Genomic DNA, 18,725 nt, shown 5'->3' on the forward strand with positions numbered 1-18,725 from the left:
TCCATTGGTGGCAAAATTGGCTACCAATTAGACTTAATCAGTTTAACAAGCCCAGAAAAAAATAAAGCATTTATTTTCTAATAGTTCTGGGATAAATAGAAGGAAATACTCACTGAATTAAACTGGGTCACTTGTACATCCCTGGAGCTGGTGGGATGGAATTTGATGATCAATGGGACTGAGTTCATATACTCATCCCTGGAATTATGGGAGTTGGGTAAGCTTTGCCATATTCTGAAGTATGCATAGAATAGTTAATTAGATGAAAATTAGAAATATACCCATTGACATTATCATTTTATCCCATAGCTTTGACTTCCTTGGAGGTTTATTAATTTGTTTCTAACTAGGTGACAGCTTTCTTCCTGGCTTAGTAATTAGCTGAGTAACAGACAGTAATAAGCTAAGTAGAACATTAAAATGGACGCTTCCTCTCTTGACAGCTTCAGCTATGGCCTCAAAGCTGAAAGGAGCAGGTATTTGGTCCTTGGTACTTGATGTTCCAATGGGAAGTTCTAGGTCATCAGTATAGGATTACAAGTGAGGGATCTCAAAACCTTCAGTTCTTCCATCTTTAGCCCAACACCAGCACATGGGCTTTGTAAGAGTTCATTAAAAAGAATTTCTTCAGAGATATTAGGCTTCTACTTATTTTCCACATGGGCAAGGACAGGTAATCCTCTCCACAGAAACTGAATAAGTCAGACTTCCATGAAATCCCTGCAGAAGTCAGCATGCGCTCCATGGGATGGGAAAAACAAGGGAGAGTCCCTGACTTCTACCTGGAAAGGTAACTGAGACTGGAGCTGCCTCTGAAGACAGATTGAGGAGGCCGCCTCAGAGAGAAAAAACACATGGTTGTTCTCTCAATGTGCCGTGGTTTGCAGTAGGGCTTATGAGGTTCTATGGCTTGAATTCATTTTTTTAAATTGTCTTACTTTTTTTAAAAGATTTATTTGAAAGGCAGAGCCACAGAGAGGCAGAGGCTGAGAGAGGTCGGTCGGTCTTCCATCTGCTGGTTCACTCCTCAGTTGGCCACAACGGCCGGAGCTGCGCCGATCCGAAGCCACGAGCCAGGAGTTTCTTCCAGGTCTCCCATGTGGGTGCAGGGGCCCAAAGATTTGGGCTATCTTCTACTGATTTCCTAGGCCACAGCAGAGAGCTGGATAGGAAGAGGAGCATGTGGGACTCCAACTGGTGCCCATATAGGATGCTGGCACTGCAGGCTTTACCTGCTGTGCCACAGTGCCAGCCGCTTAAATGTATTATTATTTTTAATTTATTTGAGAGTCAGAGAGAAAACATACACACACACACACACACACACACACACAGAACTCCCACGGGCTGGTTTACTTCCCAAGTGCCCTCAACAGGTAGGGCTTGGCCAAGGCCAAAGCCAGGAGCTGGGAACTCAATCCAGATTTCCCACATGTGTGACAGAGACCCAATTACATGAGCCATCATCTCTGCATGCTAGGGTTGTACTGGCAGGAAGCTGGAGTAACCAGAGCTGGGGATTGAATGCACATATTCCGATGTGAAATGTAGACATCTTAAGTGCTGGAACAAATGCTTCTTCCCCGCTGCTTGATTTCCTATGTTGCCTCCCTCCAGTGTGCACTGGGTGTTCATGGTTGAATAACTAACTTTTCTGCAGCTTAGTAGAAACAGTTCGAATGGGTACTGCGAGAATGAAATGAGTTGAATTATGTGAGTGCTTTAACAGGGTTTGGCACATAGCAACTTGTAGCTTTGATGATGATTTCTTGCTCACAGGCTAAGGCAGACGATTGCATGGGCTCCAGAAGGAAGATGAATAGGAGTTATCTGGAAGGGCGTCTGAGCGAGAAGCTTACTAGAGGGCATGATGACACAACAAGGCGTGGCTGTGAGACACTTGGAAGCAGGAACTGAGGGAGGTGTCCACACAGTCAGCTAGAGGAGATGCCATGTGCCCCAGGGTCTTCAGCAAGGGAGCGGTTTGGTACCTGCAGGTGTGTCTACAGAACCCTCAAGGGAACCCTAAAAATGGCTTTTTTTTTTTTTTTTTTAGATCTGCCCAAATGCCTGGATAGCTAAGAGAGAACTACCTGCTACAGTCTGTCTTCTGATTCTCCGTTTCCTCTCCACATCACAAAGGAGAGCAGCAGCTCTGTGAATGGAGGACAAAGGCCAGGAAGAATAATAGCATAAAGCTGCAGAAAGCTGACCTCTTCCCAGAGCCGCATTAGACTGGCTTCAGCTGTGACTTAGGCAAGAGGGAATTTCTGCTCCTGCTGAGGACTGACGGGTGTCCCTCGCTCCTCCTTCAGACTCCTACGTCGAAGGCCTGTTAGGGTGGCTGCATTTGGAGACAGCTCGTCAGGAGGCAATTAAAGCTAAGTGAGGTCATTAGGGTGGGGCCCTAATCTGATAGGACTGGCAGCTTTACAAGAAGAGGAAAAGGGAGAAAGAAATACTGTGTTCTCCCCTCGACACAGTGAGAGGTGACCGTCTGTAAGCCAGGGAGAAGACCCTGCTTCCTCCCAGAAATCTGTTGGCATCCAGATCTTAGAGCCCCCAGCTTCCAGAACCATGAGAAATACATTCCTGTTGTTTGAATTGCCCAGTCTGTGGCATTTAGTTAGGGCAGCCCAAGCTGACTAATGCAGATGTTAAGCTTCTGAGTGATTGGAAAATTAGACTCTTCATTCATGTTATTCTTTACTCTCTGATAACAGCTGGGAAGATTTCATCTCAGGGCAGGGAAACAGTATTCAAAAAACAGTCTGGAAAGAGAAGGAGTGGACATGCTTTCTGCATGTCTGACTTTTCAGGGATTCTCTTGTGCATTCAACTTCTTTGGACTGTGCTTCATTTCATCGATTTAGACAGGAGTCGGATTAGATGTGATCCAAATCTCTACTGCAGCTCAGATATTTGCTTTCCGCTCAATGATTCATCTCCATTTATGTGAATGAGCTTCAGACACTTTAGTGTCAACAATTTCTGAAAAGTAAATATGTTAGAACACTTCAAAAGGAGGCTGGAGCAAAAAGGAGCAGCCATCAGGAGGACCTAGTTTAGAGAACTAGACGTCCCAGGCTCTCTATTGCAAACCATCTCTTTGTAGATCCAGTGCTCATTCCAGTATTAGCCATTTCATTTGAAGGGCCTTCCTTAGACTACATAGCATTCGCCAAAGTTCCAGTGATTCCTGATGTAACAAGGAGACTCAGCATTCTCAAAAAATTCTTGATAGCCTAAACTGGTTTTAATAAATATAAATGAAAAAAGACTACACACACACACACACACACACACTCTCACACTTCCATTATAAACCTAGAACTCAAGATGTTCTCATTAATAAAACAAATGCCCTGGGTTTGATAGAGTGTGGCTAATGATCATGCTTTAAGATCTGTGTGATCTTGTGAAAGGTGTGCAGAGGATTTCACATCCACCTTGGGGAAACTCATCCAAGTAGCTTTTCTTTAAAGATAATTGCCACTTTCCTATACCAGATAGGTCCTTCCTCTTGGGGAAATTTGAAATTCCGATTTTAAAGTTCTACGGTGTGCTAATCTGAGGTTTAAAGACATTCCCTTCCAGAGTGTCAAAGTCATGGGTTTCTGAGGAGGAGACTCCAATGAAAACACATGCTGCAATATCCTCGTTAAAAGTCACCTGCCTGCATGAAGGCATTTCACATTGAAATGTGTCAGTGGTATGTATTTGCAGCCTGCATGCATCGAGATTCTCTTTTGTAAACCTGCCCAAACCAAGAGCGAGAGTTATTAAAAATTCTTTGTATCCTTTTCACATAAAGTGAGCGCTTCTTACACAAACATCTTTCTCATGTTGGAGTGATTCATAAAGGCTCTAATCCCGTGGCTGTAATAAGACACCTCTCAATTATGCATCCCGGGGATGAGTAATTTCACAAGCTGAGGGAGAGAGATAAATGCATTAAAATGCTCTTGCAAAACAAATTTCAAGGAGAGAAAAGGATGAAATGGGAGTGAATGTAGAAATTGAAGATTTACCTCATTGTATGAAAAAGAATATTAGACCTGCCTTGGCAAACTGCTTGATTCATAATTCTGCACAACAACCGCGGTAACTGCACTGCCAAGAGCTCTCCTAATATGCATGTATCTACAGATGCTCAGCTTTGTCTCTGCTGACTGCAAAGGATGAGAACTGTATAATAATCTTATTTGCGGCAAATTGTGGGTCAGAAAATCTGTGGGAAATTTTCTCATTATATCCTTCACTCAGGATCAGTTCTATTCAGAGGCAGAGTGGATGGTCACTCTTAAATATTCAGCCTTTTCATCAGCAGGTATATATCGAGACCCCACTGTTTGGAAAGGCACACCGTGGAGAGGAGTAGGCCGAGCTATACCACCCATAGAGCCAGGCAAATCACCACTTCAAGTAATATCATTTGCCCTAGCAGAAGCACTGAAGATGTGCAGAGGTGGGCACTAGTAGGTTGTTTTCTAAATAATGAACCTTCATGGGTGGGTGCACCTGAAGTAAAGATCATCTTTATATAAGCAGAGGGGTCAGAGTGTCATGGAGCCTTACCTCATGTCAGAGAAATGGAACCACATATGCCCAGAGGTTGCAATGTTTAAAGCACATGCAGAGAAAACTTAGATAACTAAATTGAACTGTATGAAATTTCTGTCTTTGCAGGTAAGAAATGGCCAAGTATTACCCACTTTATACGACTCAGGACTGGCGTGGTGGATACCAGATTATGAAGGTACTGGGAATATCACGGTAAGGTGATTGCAGTGGGGGCACTTCCCTGAAACTTCTTCAACAACACAGCCTCTGAGAGCTAAAGAATAATTGATTGTAGAATCTCCCAACTAAGGTCATAGGAAAAATTTAGTTGATCTTCTGACCTCCAAATGACCCATCTGCTTTTATGGCCTGAGTGAGAATGAATGTGGCCTCGCTAAACTAATTCTCCTTTGAGTCAACTCTCGTTGTTCATTTGCTTGTTTAACATTGACCCAAAGATTAGTCCAGGCAAGTTTTGAACTTTATTCCCGCAAACATCTGAAGACACCAGCTTAATTCTTCCTTGTCTTACTTCCTTTATTCGTACAAGTTAACTTCAGGTCCCTCACCTTTCTGGTTGGTTTTCTTTAGACAAGCTCCATTTGCAAAAGTTTTTTCTGAAAGTTCAGCACTCAGTGCAATAGAACACACTCTCCAGTTAGCATATGACTGTTTCCCTCACTCCTTTTGGACATAAATGAATGCATAATAATGTAATGGACTTTGGGGCCAGTGCTGTGACATAGTAGACTAAGCTTCCACCTGCAGCATTGGCTTCCCATGTGGGCACCAGTTCGTGTCCTGGCTTCTCCTCTTCCAATCCAGCTCTCTGGTTATGGCCTGAAAAAGCAGTGGAAGATGACCCAAGTGCTTGGGCCCTTGAACCCACGTGGGAGACCTGGAAGAAGCTCCTGGTTCCTGGCGTTGGATGGGCTCAGCTCTGGCCATTGCTGCGATTTGGGGATTGACCCAGGGGGTGAAAGACTGCTCCCTTTCCCTGTCTGTGATTCTGCCTCTCAAATAAATCATTAAATCTTTTAAAAAATAATGTAACAGGCTTTCCTTGGCAATTGTCATACAGAGGAGAATCATATGGAGTTTACTGTAGCTAAACTCTAACAAATTTCCTACTGGGCTACTAAGCCCTGTGAACCGTATTCTCTAGTTGTGTAGCTGGTTTTGTGTTGCACAGTTAGGACTTTCCATTCCATTCCTGTGAAATGACATCCAGGTTTAATTATCTCCTTGTTTCAATCTATTGAGATCACTATTCTTTTTTTTTTTTTTTTAAAGATTTATTTATTTATTTGAAAGAGTTACACAGAGTGAGGAGAGGCAGAGACAGAGAGATAGAGGTCTTCCATCACTGCTTCACTCCCCAATTGGCGCAATGGCCGGAGCTGCACCCATCCAAAGCCAGGAGCCAGGAGCTTCTTCCAGGTCTCCCACATGGGTGCAGGGGCCCAAGGACTTGGGCCATCTTCTACGGCTTTCCCAGGCCATAGCAGAGAGCTGGATTGGAAGTGGAGCAGCTGGGTCTCGAACCAGTGCCCATATGGGATGCTGGTGCTTCAGGCCAGGGCATTAACCCGCTGCACCACAGCACTGGCCCCGAGATCACTAGTCTTTCAGTCAATATGTTTTTATCGATCTTAAAGTCTTCATCTGCCTATTTGATCAGAATGCAATAAAGGTACTTACGATAGGCTTTAATGAAATTGTTGAATAAGGCAGGACACTGAAGTACACCCCTCCCCCATGATGAATATTATGTACATTCCAATAACTTATTAAAAGTACCAGTTATGAAATTAATATACATTATTTGAAATTTGATCAATATCCTTCAATCTTGATCATAATTATGGCATGATCTATTTGTTAGATATCTTGATTAAATACTGGATGGCTGAGCTTTCATTATTTGCCTTTACATAATTCCATTTCAACATTATTATCATAACTTTTGCTTAATGAGTTGTATCTGTGATGCACTTATAAAGCAAAAATCAGGTAGAATATATTGGCTACTTCCGGTATACAGTAAGATACTTTTTTTTTTTTTTTGACAGGCAGAGTGGACAGTGAGAGAGAGAGAGAGAGAGAAAGGTCTTCCTTTACCATTGGTTCACCCTCCAATGGTCGCTGCGGCTGGCGTGCTGTGGCCAGTGTACTGCGCTGATCCGAAGCCAGGAGGCAGGTGCTTCTCCTGGTCTCCCATGTGGGTGCAGGGCCCAAGCACTTGGGCCATCCTCCACTGCACTCCTGGGCCACAGCAGAGAGCTGGACTGGAAGAGGAGCAGCTGGGACAGAATCCTGAGCCCAACCAGGACTAGAACCCAGTGTGCCGGGGCCGCAGGCAGAGGATTAGCCTATTGAGCTGTGGTGCCAGCCTACAGTAAGATACTTTAAAATCATTTACTTTCTGAATTACTCCTATGCTCCAACACAAATGGTATACTAAAACATGAGCCAGGGAGCTTTTTTTGTAAAGGGACAGATAGTAAATATTTTAGACTCTGTGAGCTATATTTGATCTATTTACAAAACAAGCAGCATGCTAGATCTGACTCATGCAAGAGTTTGCTGAACTCTATATTGATCTATTAACATAAATATGTTGTCAATAGTCATATTTCAACACCTGAAAGTATAGAAGAATCTCCACAAGAATGGAAATTCTAGCTGGGAAAATGTGGAGGAGGGATGTTGGAATTTGAAGATTAAACTCTTCCCCTGACGACTGCTGATAGCTACCCTGCTTCAAGCATGGTCAGCTGAGAGCCTGTAAGGAGAGGATGGGTGGTAAATGCTGTAAGGGAGTGCTGCACACTGGATGTCTGTACCCCCAAATGTGCGCTCTCTTTCTCTCTCTCTCTCTCCTTTTTTAGATTTTTAATTTTATTTATTTGAAAGGCAGTGTTACAGAGAGAGGTTGGGGGGGGTGGGGAGAGACAGAGAGAGAGAGAGAGGTCTTCCACCTGTTGGTTTATTCTCCAGGGGCCATAATGGTCAAGGATGTGCTATTCTGAAACCAGAAGCCAGGAGCTTCCTCCAGGCCTCCCACATGAGTGCAGGGGTCCAAGCACTTGGGACATCTTCTAGTGCTTTCCCAGGTGCATTAGCAGGGAGCTGGGTATGAATTGGATCAGCCAGGACAGGAACCAGGGCCCATATGGGAAGGGACCTGTGTAACCCACTATGGCACAATGCTGGCCCTCCCCAAATTCTTATGTTGAAATCGTAACACCCAGGGTTATGATATTAGGGGCTGGCTCATTGGGAAGAGATTAGGTCATGAGGCAGAATGTTCATAAATGGGATTTGTGTCCTTACAGAAGGTCACAGGGGAGCTTGCCTGTCCCCCTGCTTTGTGGCCCGTGAGGATACAGTCAGAAGATGGCCAGTGCAAATGAGAAAGACAAGCTTCAGCAGACGTTCAGTCTACCAGTGCCTTGATCTTGCACTTCCCAGCCTCCAGGACTGTGAGAAATAAATGTTGATTCAGCTCCCCAATCTGTGGCAGTTTGTTCTAGAAGCCTGAACTGACAGAGCGTGTCCAGCAGCCAAGGCAAATTTCACCTCTTTTGCACTTTTGCTGGGGTTTGGGACAGATTTCGGTACTGATATTACCAGGTATAACCCTCAATTTTCTAGATGCTTCATATGAAACAGAGCAGTGGTAAAGCACTCAGCTATCCCCAGCCTGAAGTTTTTTTTTTTTTTTAAACTTTTTTAAGCATATGACAGACAGTCAGAAGGCCCTTGGCATATGTACTTATATGTAAAATAATATCCAAAGATAAAGTTCAGAACATTACCCAGTAAACCTTGACTCAGGCATTCAAAGTATAATTATGAAAATAACCAAGTGCAACTTCCTCCTTGGAGAAGAGCTAGCCCGTCATATGAACCTAAACAGGAACTGAAAGATTTTTTGGGAAGGACATTATTGTAAGATGCACAACCAATTTAATAACAGCTTTTCAGAAAAGAAACCAAAGCAAACTAAACAAAATCTCTACCATATTAAATGTTCCCTTCAATTTATAATACATTCTGACTTGAGAAATTTAAATAGTGGAAAATGTGTATCAGAGAATGGATGAAAAATTTTGATATCATCATCTCCTCCACCCACCCCACCCACCTCCCAACACAGACATATATACAAGCAAGAGCCTATCACTCATTCTTTAGGAATAACGTAATGTAAATGATCTTCATTGTTTTGTCCCAACCAGTCTGTCCTGAGAAGAATTTTATATTTGAATTGTTTTGAAAGAGGTTTATTTTTAAAGATAATTTAAAAACAAATGTTGAAGAATTTTAGATTCACAAAATTATTGCTAAGACAGTAGAGTGTTCCAGAGTACCCTACAACCAGTCTTCATTTATTTTAAGCTTATTTCAGAACAGCTTTAAATTTATCAATCAAAAATTGTGAGGTAGTAATATGAAGAGTTCCCATGTATCCCTCACCTCATATCTCCTATCAACATCTCAGGTTAGTATCTTCAACAACTCAGTTGTTAAATAAATTTCTTCTTGTTATTGCTCTTGAATTTAAGAGCTATTTGCATATTTTAGATAGAAGTTCTTTATCAAATGCATGTTTTGTAAACATTTTCTTTCAGGCTGTAGTTGATCTTCTCTTATCTATTTTAATAATTTTATGGACTCATACAAGTTGTATGTATTTATGCAGCATAATGCAATGTTTCAGTACATGTATACATTGTATAATGTTCAAATCAGGGTAAGTATATCTACTTCTTCAAACACATAATTTCTTTATGGTGAAAACATTAAAATAATTTTATTCTCGCTTTTTGGGAAATATATGGTATATTTTTGTTATTTATAGTCACCCTTTGATGTAATAGAACAGTAGAACTTATTTCTCCTACCTCACTGTAACTTAGTACCATTAATCAACCTTTTCCCATTCTCTCTCTTTCCTTCCTTTCCTAGCCTTTGGTAACCATTATTCTATTCTCAACTTCCAGGAGCGCAATATTTTTTAGATTTAAACTATGAATAAGATTGTGCAATACTTGTATTTCTATGCCTAGCTTAATTCACTTAACACAGTATCCTCCAGTTTTATTCATGCCGTTGCAAATGACAGAATTCCATCCTTTTTATGGCTGAATAATATTTCAAGGTATATGTGTACTACATTTTCTTTATCAATTCATCAGTTGGTGAATGCTTATATTGTTTTCATTACTTGGTTATCAATAATAGTGCTGCAAAAGTACACGGAAATGTAGAAGTCGCTTCAACATACTGATTTTTTTAAAAATTTATTTGACAGGTAGAGTTATAGACAGTGAGAGAGAGAGATAGAGAGAAAGGTCTTCCTTCCGTTGGCTCACTCCCCAATGGCCGCTACAGCCAATCTGAAGCCAGGAGCCAGGTGCTTCCTCCTGGCCTCCCATGCAGGTGCAGGGGCCCAAGCACCTGGGCCATCGTCCACTGCCCTCCTGGGCCACAGCAGAGAGCTGGACTGGAAGAGGAGCAACCAGGACCAGAACCTGGTGCCCATATGGGATGCTGGCGCCGCAGGTGGAGGATTGACCAAGTGAGCCATGGTGCCGGCCCCAACATGCTGATTTTATTTTATTTTTTGATATATACCCAGCAGTGAGATTGCTGAATAATGGTAGTTCTATTTTTAATTTTTGAGGAATCTCTATACTGTTTCCTAGAGTGGTTGTGCTACTTCCTCACCAGAACTTACCTTTTGTCTTTTTTTTTTTTTAACAGTCAGAGATAGACAGTGAGAGAGAGAGAGAGACAGAGAGAAAGGTCTTCCTTCTGTTGGTTCACCCCCCAAATGGCTGCTATGGCCCGCGTGCTGTGCCGATCCGAAGCCAGGAGCCAGGTGCTTCCTCCTGGTCTCCCATGAGGGTGAAGGGCTCAAGCACCTGGGCCGTCTTCCACTGCACTCCCGGGCCATAGCCGAGAGCTGGACTGGAAGAGGAGCAACCGGGACAGAACCCGACACCCCAACCGGAACTAGAACCCAGGGTACTGGCGCCGTAGGCGGAGGATAAGCCAAGTGAGCCAAGGCGCCGGCCACCTTTTGTCTTTTTAATAATAGACATTCTAACTGGAGTGAGGTTATATCCCATTGTGATTTTGATTTCCATTTGCCATATGAATAGTGATATTGAAGATTTTTTAACAAATTTTTATTTATTTATTTGAGAGGTAGAGTTACACATAGTGAGAGGGAGAGACAGAGAAAGGTCTTCCTTCTTGTTGGTTCACTCTCCAGTTGGGCTGCAACAGCCGGAGCTGCACTCATCTGAAGCCAGGAGCAAGGAGCTACCTCCGGATCTCCCACGTGGGTGCAGGGCCCAAGGACTTGGGCCATCTTGTCCTGCTTTCCCAGGCCACAGCAGAGAGCTGGTTTGGAAGAGGATCTGCCAGGACTAGAACCGGTATCCACATGGGATGCCGGCTCTGCAGGTGTAGGATTAACCTATTATACCATGGCACTGTCCCAGATATTGAACATTTTTAAAATCTACTCCTGAGTCATTTGTATGTCTTATTTTGAGAAATATCTATTTAGGTCTATTGCCCATTTTAAAACTCAGGTTGTTTTTCTTTCCTTCCCTCCCTCCCTCCCTCCCTCCCTCCCTCCCTCCCTCCCTCCCTCCCTCCCTTCCTTCCTTCCTTCCTTCCTTCCTTCCTTCCTTCCTTCCTTCTTTTTGCTATTGAGTTGAGATCCTGATATTTTGTGGATGTTAGCCCTTTGTCAGATGTATAGTTTGCAAATATTGTCTTCCATTCCACTGTCTGCCTCTTTCCTCTGTTGATTGTTTTTTTTGTTGTTGTTGTTGTTGTTGTTCTGCAAAAAATTTTTGGCTTGGTATAACCCTATTTTTCTTTTACTTTTGTTGCCTGTGTTTTTGGGGTTTTATAAAAAAAGTTCTTTCCCATTTCTTTTTTTTAACTTTTATTTAGTAAATATAAATTTCCAAAGTACAGTTTATGGATTACAATGGCTCCCCCCCACCATAACTTCCCTTCCACTCGCACCCCTCCCATCTCCCGCTCCCTCTCCCATTCCATTCACATCAAGATTCATTTTCAATTATCTTTATATACAGAAGATCGATTCAGTATATATTAAGTAAAGATTTCATCAGTTTACACCCACACAGAAAAACAAAGTGTAAAATATTGTTTCAGTACTAGTTATAGCATTACTTCACATTAGACAACACATTAAGGACAGATCCCACATGAGGAGTAAATACACAGTGACTCCTGTTGTTGAATTAACAATTTGACATTCTTGTTTATGGTGTCAGTAATCTCCCTAGGCTCTAGTCATGAGTTGCCAAGGCTATGGAAGTCTTTTGAGTTCGCTGACTTCGATTTTATGCCGACAGGGTCATAGTCAAAGTGGAAGTTCTCTCCTCCCTTCAGAGAAAGGTACCTCCTTCTTTGATGGCCTGTTCTTTCCACTGGGATCTCACTCGCAGAGATCTTTCATTTAGGTCTTCTTCTTTTTTTTTTTTTTTTTCCAGAGTTTCTTCGCTTTCCATGCTTAAAATACTGTCATGGGCTCTTCAGCTGGATCTGAATGCCTTAAGGGCTGATTCTGAGGCCAGAGTGCTGTTTAGGACATCTGTCATACTATGAGTCTGCTGTGTATCCCGCTTTCCATGTTGGATCATTCTCTCAATTTTTTAGTTCTTTCCCATTTCAATGTCTTCATGTGTTTCCCCTGTGTTTCCTTCTAGTTGTTTTATAGTTTCAGGTCTCATGTAAGTCTTTTTCAGTTTTGAGTTGATTTTTATACATTGTGAGAGACAGATATTCAGAGTATTTTTTTTCTCCGTGTTCATATCAAATTTCCACAGCAACATTTTTCTGAAAAAACCATCCTTTCTCCAATGTGTGCTCTATAACTCTTAGATATAGATATACGGGCTTATTTCTGGGCTCTCAAAAACCATATGATATTCTCAATAGATGCAAAAAATTTGTTAAATTCAACATGCTTTTTAGCCAGATCTGAATGCCTTAAGGGCTGATTCTGAGGCCAGAGTGCTGTTTAGGACATCTGCCATTCTATGAGTCTGCTGCGTATCCAACTTTCCATGTTGGATTGTTCTCTCCTTTTTAATTCTATCAGTTAGTATTAGCAGACACTAGCCTTGTTTATGTGATCCCTTTGACACTTAATCCTATCATTATGATCAATCATGAACTGAAACTGATCACTTTGACTAGTGAGATGGCATTGGTACATGCCACCTTGATGGGATTGAATTGGAGTCCCCTGGCATGTTTCTAACTCTACCATTAGGGATAAGTCTGATTGAGCATGTGCCCAACTGTACATCTCCTCCCTCTCTTATTCCCATTCTTATATTTAACAGGGATCACTTTTCAGTTAAATTTAAACACCTAAGAATAATTGTGTGTTAATTAAAGAGTTCAACCAATGGTATTAAGTAGAACAAAAAAAAATACTAAAAGGAATAAAGTAGTAACTTGTTCCTTGACAGTCAGACAAGGACTGATCAAGTCATTGTTTCTCATAGTGTCCATTTCAATTCAACAGGTTTCCTTTTAGGTGCTCAGTTAGTTGTCACTGATCAGAGAGAGCATATGATATTTGTCCCTTTGGGACAGTCTTATTTCACTCAGCATGATGTTTTCCAGATTCCTCCATTTTGTTGTAAATGACCATATTTCATTGTTTTTGACTGCTTTATAGTATTCTATAGAGTACATGTCCCATAATTTCTTTATCCAGTCTTCTGTTGATGGGCATTTAGGTTGATTCCAGGTCTTAGCTGTTGTGAATTGAGCTGCAATAAACATTAAGGTGCAGACAGCTCTTTTATTTGCCAATTTAATTTCCTTTGGGTAAATTCCAAGGAGTGGGATGGCTGGGTTGTGTGGTAGGGTTATATTCAGGTTTCTGAGGAATCTCCAGACTGACTTCCATAGTGGCTTGACCAGTTTGCATTCCCACCAACAGTGGGTTAGTGTCCCTTTTTCCTCATATCCTCGCTGGCATCTGTTGGTAAATTTCTGTATGTGAGCCATTCTAACTGGGGTGAGATGAAACCTCATTGTAGTTTTGATTTTCATTTCCCTGATTGCTAGTGATCCTGAACAGTTTTTCATGTGTCTGTTGGCCATTTGGATTTCTTCTTTTGAAAAATGTCTATTTAGGTCCTTGGCCCATCTCTTAAGGCATTCAGATCTGGCTAAAAAGCCCATGAGAGTATTTCTGGCATGGAAAGCCAAGACACTCTGGGAAAAACACAAGGGACCTAAATGAAAGATCTCTGTGAGTGAGATCCCAGTGGAAAGAATGGACCATTAAAAAAGGAGGTACCTTTCTCTGAAGGGAGGAGAGAACTTCCACTTTGACCATGGCCTTGTCTATATAAGATCAGAGTTGGCGAGCTCAAGAGGCTTCCATATCCTTGGCAGCTCATGACAAGAGCCTCAGATGATTACTGACATCACAAATAAGAGTGTCAATTGTTAAATCAACAACAGAAGTCACTGTGCACTTACTCCCCATGTAGCATCTCTGTCCTTAATATGTAGTACTCTGTGAATTAATGGTATAGCTAGTACTCAAACAATACTTTATACTTTGTGTGTTGAAATCTTTTCTTAGTATATACTAAATTGATCTTCTGTATATAAAGATAATTGAAAATGCATCTTGATGTGAATGGGATGGGAGAGGGAGTGGGAGATGGGATGGTTGTGGGTGGGAGGGAGGTTATGGGGGGAAAAAGCTGCTATAATCCACAATTTGTACTTTGGAAATTTATATTTATTAAATAAAAGTTTAAAAAAAAAACAAATGTAAAAAAATGCTTTCATGATAAAAAACCCTGAACAAGTTAGACATGGAAAGAATGTATCTCAACATATTAAAGATCTATATTATATATATATCGCTAACATAATATTGAATGATGAAATTTTTCTCTGGAAGACAAGGATGTCCACTTTCATCACTTTTATTCAACACATATTGGAGGTCCTTACTAGAGCAATTAGACAAGAGAAAGAAATAACATATCTGAATTAGAAAGGAGGAAGTCAAATAGTTCCTGTTTTCAGATGATAAATTTGCATAGAACCACAAATAAACCTGAGGCATCAAAGTAGTTTTGAGAAAAAGCAATAAAGCAAGAGATATTATACTATCTGACTTCGAAATATCTTATAAAACTCTAGTAATGAAACAGCATGGTGTTGGCATAAAAACAGACACATCAACCTATGGAACAGAATAGAGAAGCTAGAAGTAAATCTATACATCTACAGACAACTGATTTTCTTCTTTTAAAATCTTTCTTCAATAATCCTTTTTTTTGTTCTAAGACCATTTTTAAAGATACTACCTCAAATTTAAAAAGACATGCTCCTCAGGTTCTTTTGGTTTTAAAAGTTTCACAGTTTTAGATGAATTTGATAGTGTTGCAGATTACTGGTCAGTTATTTTGTAGACTGTCCCCAAAATGGAATTTATCTTCTTTTTTATTATTATGATCAAATTATGGTAATTGTATTCAGGAGGAATCCTTGAAAGTAAAATACAGTGCTTATCATGTATGGGGGTGCTTCAAAAACCTCATAAAAATGGAATTAAAAGATATTTATTTTGGTCCAAAAATTTTTTGGATGGAATATCTGCAGAAAAATATTTGGAATTCTTCTCTATGGTGTATTTGTCCTTTCACCCTCATTTATGTATATAATCATTTATTTATGTCAGTGTGGACACATCTTTTATATTCTCTGAGGAACATTGGGTCCCTTTCTACTTTCCCAGTTGTATTGAAAATCAAATCTGAGCATGAGTTATGCTCTTTGCTATTAGAGTGTCATTGTTTCTAAACTTTCTCAGTGACAGAATAAGAACATATACTTGTGTGCATTAATCCATGTATATATATATATCATCTATAATATTTCTATAGATAAACATCAGTGTTTATATCAAATTAAATACCAGTTCAGGTTGGTTGGTGCATCCAAGTAGAATCCATTGCCACATTCATCATCATGGCCTCCTCTCCTTCCTCAATTGAACCTTTCATTCCAACAGTGAGAAAACTGGCTCCAACCATCCGCCAACACTTTGCCCAATTGTTCTTTTCCAGTGCAGCTGCCTAGCAGTTCCCCAAATTTTAATCTGTACTCTTGTGGCAAAAAACTACAGTACAACTACAGTATAAAGCTTATGTACAATTTATTTCCCTTTAATCTTACAGATTCTACTCATTTCCAGAGTTACTTAGATCAACATCTTGTTCCGTAACCACTTGCCATGAGGTTGTTTCATACATTTATAATATAGGTGACTGGGATAGAGGTTGTTAGGAAAATGGCGCAATCTTTTCTATGGTGCAATCTACACCGTGACACCATCCTTGGCTCTAGGCCCCCCAGCCATTGTTAGAAGCCACGTGGCCACATGGCCCAACCACCAGTGTCAAGCCCCACCCCTATCTTAATAGAATTCTCTGCTCCTGCTTCCCTGCCTTCCCTCTGGCAAAGTTTTAAAAGGATCTGTTCCTGAACACGTGGCGCTCTGCTCTCTCTCACTCCCCTCTCTCCTCTCCTCTCCTCTCCTCTCCTCTCCTCTCCTCTCCTCTCCTCTCCTCTCCTCTCCTCTCCTTTCTCCTCTCTCTTCTCTCTCTCTTACTCTCTCTTTTTTCTTCCTCACCCCTTCCCTCTGGCCTGCTGGGTTTTCCCCAATAAACCCTTTTCCTTATTCTGGTGTTTGGTGTGTTTTGTGACAATCTTACACAGGTTTTTTTTTTTGGTCACTTTGTGCATTTCATCCTGGCATCTACCCAACTAAATGATTTTTTTAAAAATTTGAATACATTAGTCTTTTTTATATTTTTTCTGTGAAACTGTGTGGGTTTTGACACATGCTAAATATGTTTTATTTATCACAACTGTATAATAAGAATTAGTTTCAGCACTATAAAAATGACCCCATGTTTTAGCAAATTCAATCAGTCCATCACCACTGAATCCCTGATAACCTATAGTTTCGCCTTTCCTAGATGCTCATATACTACTACTGCTACTACCACTATTACTACTAACATAACCTTTCCCAATTGGCTTCTTTCTATTAGCAATATGCCTTATGTTTCATTCCTATCTTTTCATTGCTTGCTAACTGAATAATTTTCCATTGAATGCTCTATCCAATCACCTATTGAAGAAAATCTTGGCTGTGTTCAATTTTTGTTGAAACGATCCTATAAATATCTGAATGTAGGTTTTTCTGAAGACGTAAGATTTCAACTGACTAGGATTAACATACAGGAGTGCAAGTGCTGGATCTATAGTAAGCCCATGTCTAACTTTGTAAACATTTACTGAAATGTCTTCCAAAGTAGGGAGATCATTTTGCAGTCCCACCAACAATGAATGAGAGTTCTTGTTCCACACCAGCTTACAGTCTTTTGGCTTTTTTAGATTTTCACCATTGTAACCATTTCACCACTATAAGTGTGTAGTGAGATCTCATTGTTTTAATTAATTAATTTTGTTTTATTTTTTTTTTTTTGACAGGTGGAGTTAGACAGTGAGAGACAGAGACAGAGACAAAGAGAGACACAGAGAGAGAGACAGAGAGAAAGGTCTTCCTTCCGTTGGTTCACCCCCCAAATGACAGCTATGGCCAGCACGCTGAGCGGATCCGAAGCCAGGAGCCAGGTGCTTCCTCCTGTTCTCCCATGTGGGTACGGGGCCCAAGCACTTGGCCCATCCTCCACTGCCCTCCCGGGCAACAGCAGAGAGCTGGACTGGAAGAGGAGCAACCGGGACAGAATCTAGCGTCCCTGTTTTAATTTATAATTTCCTAATGATTAAGAATGCTGAGCAACCTTTCCTATACTTATTTTCCATCTTTATATGTTCTTTGATGATGTGTCTGTTCAATTCTTTTGCACATTTTTAAATTGGGCTATTTTCATTTTGTGAGTTTTAAGAGTTATATGTATGTTTGGTTATGTGTTCTTTCTGATACCTTCTTTGCAAGTTTTCTCCCTGTTTATAGCTTGCCTTTTCATTCTTTTAACACTGTCTTCCAAATAACAGTTTTTAATATTTTCTATTATGCTAAAGAGTATATGGTAAGATTTCCCATTATGGTGTCTTTTTTGTTTTATTTATTTGAAAGACAGAGTCATAGGGAGAAGTAGAGACAGAGAGAGAGATCTTCTATCTACTGGTTCACTCAACAAATGGCCTCAATTGCAGGAGCTGAGCTGATCTGAAGCCAGGAGCTGAGCTGATCTGAAGCCAGGAGCCAGGAGCTTCTTCCGGGTCTCCAACGTCAGTGCATGGGCCCAAGGACTTGGGCCATCTTCTACTGCTTTCCCAGGCCACAGTAAAGAGCTGGATCAGAAGTGGAGCAGCCGGGATTTGAACTGGCACCCATAAGGGATGCTGGTGCTGCAGGTTGGGGCTTTAATCTGCTGTGCCACAACATCAGCCCCTGTAGTGTCTTTTGAGTGTACAATTCAGTGACACTGATTCCATTCTCAAAGTTGTGCAAGTATTTCCAGTTTCAGTTTCCAAAGTTCTTTTATCATCCAAAGCAGAAACTGTATTCATTAAATAATAATTTCACATTCTGTTCTCTTCCCAATCTCTGGTCAGTTATTATCTTTTTTCTTGACTATTGTGGATATTTCATATAAGTATTTGTCCATATGTATTTGTCTTCACGTTTGGCTTATTTCACTTGATATAGTGTTTTCAAGTTTCATCTATTTTGTCACATGTGTTAGAATTTAATTCCTTTTTACAATGTTCTATTGTATCTATGTATCACATTTTGTTTAGCCACTCATCTGTGGAGAAACATTAAGTTGTTTCCATTATAGTGAATAATGCTGCTATGAACATTGGCTCATGAGTACCTAGCTGAGTTCCAATCTCCATTCTTTTGGTGATTTTTCTCGGGGTGGAATTTCTGGGTTACAGAGTAATCTTATGCTAAATTTTTGAGGAGCTGCCAAACTGTTCAACACAGTGGCTGGCTGCACCATTCACTATATTCCCACAAGCAATGCACTTGATTTCCAATTTCTTCAAACCCCTGCCAAATCCTAGATCATTTTCAT

The 18,725-nt window shown here is 40.8% G+C and overlaps 1 long non-coding RNA gene across 1 annotated transcript; it reads left to right on the forward strand.

The window, feature by feature from the left end:
• Nucleotides 1-2,056: 2,056 nt before the first annotated feature.
• LOC138849365 (uncharacterized) lies at nucleotides 2,057-9,403 on the forward strand. Its single transcript, XR_011388122.1, has 5 exons — nucleotides 2,057-3,712; nucleotides 4,328-4,468; nucleotides 4,690-4,759; nucleotides 6,636-6,961; nucleotides 7,902-9,403. It is a non-coding gene; the product is annotated as an uncharacterized lncRNA (long non-coding RNA).
• The last annotated feature ends 9,322 nt before the right edge of the window (nucleotides 9,404-18,725 follow it).

The sequence above is a fragment of the Oryctolagus cuniculus genome, chromosome 4 (assembly GCF_964237555.1).
Source record: "Oryctolagus cuniculus chromosome 4, mOryCun1.1, whole genome shotgun sequence".
Taxonomy (NCBI): domain Eukaryota; kingdom Metazoa; phylum Chordata; class Mammalia; order Lagomorpha; family Leporidae; genus Oryctolagus; species Oryctolagus cuniculus.